Source organism: Megalobrama amblycephala, linkage group LG3 (assembly GCF_018812025.1).
Source record: "Megalobrama amblycephala isolate DHTTF-2021 linkage group LG3, ASM1881202v1, whole genome shotgun sequence".
NCBI classification, from domain to species: domain Eukaryota; kingdom Metazoa; phylum Chordata; class Actinopteri; order Cypriniformes; family Xenocyprididae; genus Megalobrama; species Megalobrama amblycephala.
In genome coordinates, this window is record NC_063046.1 from 30,103,029 (window position 1) to 30,109,028 (window position 6,000).

The window sequence follows — 6,000 nt, forward strand, 5'->3', positions numbered from 1 at the left end:
TCTTCAACAGACAAAAAAATTAAGTAGTTTGTACAAAGACTAGTCTTGTTTGATCTATGTAATAAAATTATGCAAAAAAGTAAATCAAGCAGAAATTATTTATCAGTGCCAACTTGCCAACATGACTGGTGTAAGGCTTATATTATTTGCAGCTATTTGCAACTTTGATGTCCAAAGATTAACCCAGGACTTTGACATTAGCTGAAAATAATAATGTAAGCATTACACAAGTCAAGAGGATGTGTCCTAACTGTACTTATGAAATTTCTCATCTTTTGCCATCATGCAACTGTGGAAAGGTACAAAATATGGCAACATATTTCATGGTCAATTATGACAGCTTTTAACGTCCATTTCCTTTTGGTAAAGTATGCATGTGTGTGTGTGGTGCAAATATGTGTATTATCTTCCTGTTGTTTTGTAATAAGAGTGAAATGTATTTCTTGCATCATAAAGTGGAATGGATGATTTTACTCCACAGTTCTAGTGTGTGTCTGAATAGGTGCCAGTGTGACAGCTTAAAGATCTACCACAAAACTCCCATGAACCTCCAAACCCATTGTTAAAAAATGTTCTCTGCTACTGCTTCACCTTTATATTTAAATTACTAACAACCAATTAAACGACACAATCATAACATATCTATACCATGGTACAGTCCTAAACATTTGAAAAAACCTGCAATGAGTTTATTCATGTGAATAGAAGTGTAGTATCTCTCTCAAACCCCAGCAGCCAATGGCACATGCTGTTTATGGCTGTCAACAGCTGCTTGCAACATGAGATTAGTTACATACTCATCACAAACCCTGAGACAATCTGTTTGGGTCCATAATGAAACGTAAATATACATACCAATGCAAATACACATGCCGCATAAAAACATGAGAAACCTCTTACTTTCGTGTCCCCTCAACACACAATAGCGTGCTGTATAAGGGGACGGGATGTGTTGCCAATTGCACATATCTGATTTGCTACACTCATTAAAAACAGGAGCAAAAGCAAGCAGCTTACAGAGAAAACTACTGCAGAGACAAAGCAGATTTATGACTTTTGAATAGTATTAGCATTACAGATAAAATAAAACTGGAGTGTGAAACAGCCAGCCAGACGGACTGAGGTCAGTCAGACAGGAGTAAGACACTTTAGCTTTTGCTGACAGTTGGTAAGTCTCTGTTAACACATTTTAACATGTGTTGTAAAGCTCTTCTTCTCCTCACTAGATTCCACCTTTCTGTACGGGTTAGCATTTAGCCAGCCGTTGAAGATATTGATTTTTAATTAGTATAGTAGCATGTTGAAAATATGTTATACAATTTAGCACAAATAAAGTACATTTGTACAAATAAAGTATAAATGTACTTAATTTGCCATATGAAATTGCTTCTCAGTTGAAGGTAACAAGCATCTACTATGTTCTCAAGTGCATCCAAAATTCTATTGCATGGACATTGTTTTTCTCCTAAAAGTTGTCAGCGACTGAGAGTATTTGCTAAAATATTTTACTTTGCCCGACTTACATTGTTCATGACACCTGGGACTAAACTACCCTCAGAACTTCTCCAAGCCATATCTAGCTAGAAACCTTTTCATCCTTGCATTTCATTGGTAGAATGATCTCCTGATAATCATCAGAAGTGAATGAAGCTTCAAGACACATCTGTTTCAGATTCACCTTCTAAGATCTCACTGACTACACATGAAACACACCTGCACTTGAAAAGCCCTAATGATTTGACTCATTTATAGGGAATCCAAATACGTATTCACGTGTATTACAACACAGTAGCACCCTGGCTATGTATTTGTTCAGCAGTGACTCGATAACCATGTAAATTACACTATTACAGTATTTTTCAAGTGCTTACACATTTTAAAAACGTTGCCTCTTTTTTCCAAAACTTTACACACAAATCGCGCACACAAATTCAAAATGCCTCACAAAATTAAGCACTGCATTCAAAATATCACAAACATATCTCAGAAGCAAACATTTGTCTTACGTTTCAAACACCTTGGCCATAATATTCTATTTTTGGACATACAGTGCATCCGGAAAGTATTCATAGCGCTTCACTTTTTCCACATTTATTAAAATTTATTAAAAATATAAAAACGAAAAAATCACATGTACATAAGTATTCACAGCCTTTGCCATGACACTCAAAATTGAGCTCAGGTGCTTCCTGTTTCCACTGATCATCCTTGAGATGTTTCTACAGCTTGATTGGGGTCCACCTGTGGTAAATTCAGTTGATTGGACATGATTTGGAAAGGTACACACCCGTCTATTGCCGTCTCATTTTGAAGGCTGCGTCCTCCGGAGGTCGCATTCGAAGGTTGCATACGTCATTGAGGCTGTATCATTTCAGAAAAGTAAGTAGGACACTACTAATGCGACCTTCGAATGCACCCTTCTTTCACAGGATTTCGGAGGATGCACGAGGTTTATCCTTCGCTGCTGCAGATAGCCCACAATTCTTTGCATCGCTATTAACAACCGTCATTTATTTGAAAAAAAATAAAATAAATAAATATATAAAATGGCGGCATCGGCAGATGCACATGTACAGTACAAGCGAAGATGTGGTGTTTACATGTAAGTAGTTTCAATCTTGTTTTTGTTTTAAACTTTGTTCTTCTTAATATCATCCTCCTTTGTCTCTGTATCTGTTGTATATACACCTCAGCTCCTCAAGCATTAACCAAAATAAAACAAGTAAATGCATTTTCTTGTCAAATTACTTTCCAAATTTATAAATAATTTTCATTCATTTAACTGTTGTGAGAGCGCAACGATGCTGCAGTGAACGTGTTGGCATAGCAACGTGATACTTTTTCCTTTCCTTCCAGTGTGTCCTACGAAAGACGTCTCGTTTAATTCTGATTAAGGACACTCCATATACCGCATCCCTCACAGGACGTGTCCTCTGGAGGATGCAGCCTTCGAAATGAAATGAAATGAGACACAGCTTATATAACAGAGCATGTCAGAGCACAAACCAAGCCATGAAGTGCAAGGAATTATCTGTAGACCTCCGAGACAGGATTGTATCAAGGCACAGGTCTGGGGAAGGGTACAGAAAAATTTCTACAGCATTGAAGGTCCCAATGAGCACAGTGGCCTACATCATCTGTAAATGGAAGAAGTTTGGAACCACCAGGACTCTTCCTAGAGTGGGCCGCCCAACCAAACTGAGCGATCAGGGGAGAAGGGCCTTAGTCAGGGAAGTGACCAAGAACCTGATGGTCACTCTGACAGAGCTCCAGCATTTCTCTGTGGAGAGAGGAGAAACTTCCAGAAGAACAACCATCTCTGCAGCACTCTACCAATCAGGCCTGTATGGTAGAATGGCCAGATGGAAGACACTCCTCAGTAAAAGGCACATGACAGCCCATCTGGAGTTTGCCAAAAGGCACCTGAAGGACTCTCAGACCATGAGAAACAAAATTCTCTGGTCTGATGAAACAAAGATTGAACACTTTGGCCTGAATAGCAAGCGTCATGTCTGGAGGAAACCAGGCACTGCTCATCACCTGGCCAGTACCATCCCTACAGTGAAGCATGGTGGTGGCAGCATCATGCTGTGGGAATGTTCTTCAGCGGATGGAACTGGGAGACTAGTCAGGATCGAGGGAAAGATGAATGCAGAAATGTATAGATACATCCTTGATGAAAACCTGCTCCAGAGTGCTCGGGACCTCAGACCGGGGTGAAGGTTCATCTTCCAACTGGACAACGACCCTAAGCACACAGCCAAGATTACAAAGGAGTGGCTATGGGACAACCCCTTGAGCAGCCCAGCCAGAGCCCAGACTTGAACCTGATTGAACATCTCTGGAGAGATCTGAAAATGGCTGTGCACTGATGCTCCCTTCCAACCTGATGGAGCTTGAGAGGTCCTGCAAAGAAGAATGGGAGAAACTGCCCAAAAATAGATGTACCAAGCTTGTAGCATCATACTCAAAAAGACTTGAGACTGTAATTGATGCCAAAGGTGCTTTAACAAAGTATTGAGCAAAGGCTGTGAACACTTATGTACATGTGATTTTTTTTTTATTTTTATAAATTTGCAAAGATTTCAAACAAACTTCTTTCACGTTGTCATTATGGGGTATTGTTTGTAGAATTTTGAGGAAAATAATGAATTAAATCCATTTTGGAATAAGGTTGTAACATAACAAAATATGGAAAAAATGAAGCTCCGTGAATACTTTACGGATACACTGTATCATATACACACAGTTATTCAAAACCTAAAGTTTTTTTTATTTTATATTTTTAATTTATAATATAATATATAATATTATAATTTTAATTTAATTTTTAATGAGCTCCTATGTACATTTCTGTACAAGATTGAAAGTAATTGGCAGAGAGATGTTGAAAAATTCACGGTAAACACAAAAGCAAGATTGAAACCAAACTATTTATTTTTTTACTGTAAGCATTTGTGGTTGTGAATACAGTATTACACAGTAAGAAATAAACGAAATACATCAACCATGTGTAGTTGGACAGAAACAATGATTGTGTTTGAAAAAGGAAATCAAGATATTTCCTGTTAGATTTTTGTGTGTTACACAGAGAATTGTGTGTTGTGTTTTGCAAAAAGTGTTTTATGAAATTGAAAACTGAGTTGAAGGCCAAGAATTAATGTATGGTTTTGCAGATTTGGTGTGTGGTTCTGGTGTTTGAGTGTCAGGTTTCAGAAAAGCAACAAATGCAGAAATGCAATTAAGGAGTTTGTGTTTAAGCAGTTGAAAAAAAAACAAAAACTGTTGTTTGAAGAAATTACATGATTGAAATCCAGTCATTTGAATAGTAATCCACATGATTGAGTTTTGTGTGAGAGTAAAAAAAAGGTGCATGTTGCTCATGTCATGCAAATTCACTGTGCTGACCAACAGAAAGCTGCTTTTTTTTTTTTTCAAAGTGACTTCAATGTTGCGCTACTGACAACAGAAAATGTTCCTTTTTTGTATATGCAATTTCACTTCAGTTTCATTAATGTGAATGTTACCTGAACCAGAAGGTTATTAAATCGCATTATTAAACAGAACTTATGAACAGAACAACATTACAGGAGCTGTCAGTTACTATAGTAGCACTTTCGTGCTAACAGCTTAAGAAAACTTGGCCATGATCAGAAGCTGTATTTTAAGTTGCTGCAGGTCTGGACAGCATTGCTGCATTATGTACCTGGATGATCAAAAGTGAGATTTTATGGATGGCATACTAGCAGCTTGTTTACAAAGTTTCATCTTGGAAATTCTCACTGTTCTTTTAAAAGGAGTCTGGAAAGTTGAGATGTTTAAAAGCACTTTGACAAGCCTCTTGATCCTTTGTGACCTGCAAACAGCATTTCTCCTATCCTTTTGGCTCCTCCTCAGTGTTTAATACAGGTGAGTGCGTAAGTAAGTGGAGAGGTAATGGCAGCGTGAGTGGGCATAAGGGCTTTTAAAAAAGCTCTCTGATGTGGTCACCTAAAGAAACAACAAATGCCCAGAGAACAATCAAAGCTACAAGGACACCTACAATTAAGAACACACATAAAACTAAAGGGAGTGAGTGAGAGAGAGGGAGAGAGTTTGTTTTGTCTGACATAGCATTCTGGTTGAATCAGTCCAGAGATGTGATGTCATTCGTTTTATCATCCCTTTGATTAATCCTTCTGTCAATTTGAACACTTAATTCACTGCTGTGGTTTTTAGAACACATCCAAGCAATATACAAGCTGATTGCATATAAAGTCAGTGGCAACGTAATGAGAGCAATGTATGTGTGTTTATTCACATTAGCGTATTAAAGTGTGCATGCCTTTGAAAACTTTAGGAATGTTGCGTTTCTGTGTCCGGCGAAAAAAGTGCCCCCCCTCTCCCGTGTGTGCCAGGGAGAGACTCCAGGATTAATCTCTCCTGATCTGGTAAACACTCACTCCGAGCGCCATACACATCCACGTGCTCTTGTTTTCTACTGAAGAAAATGTGTATTTC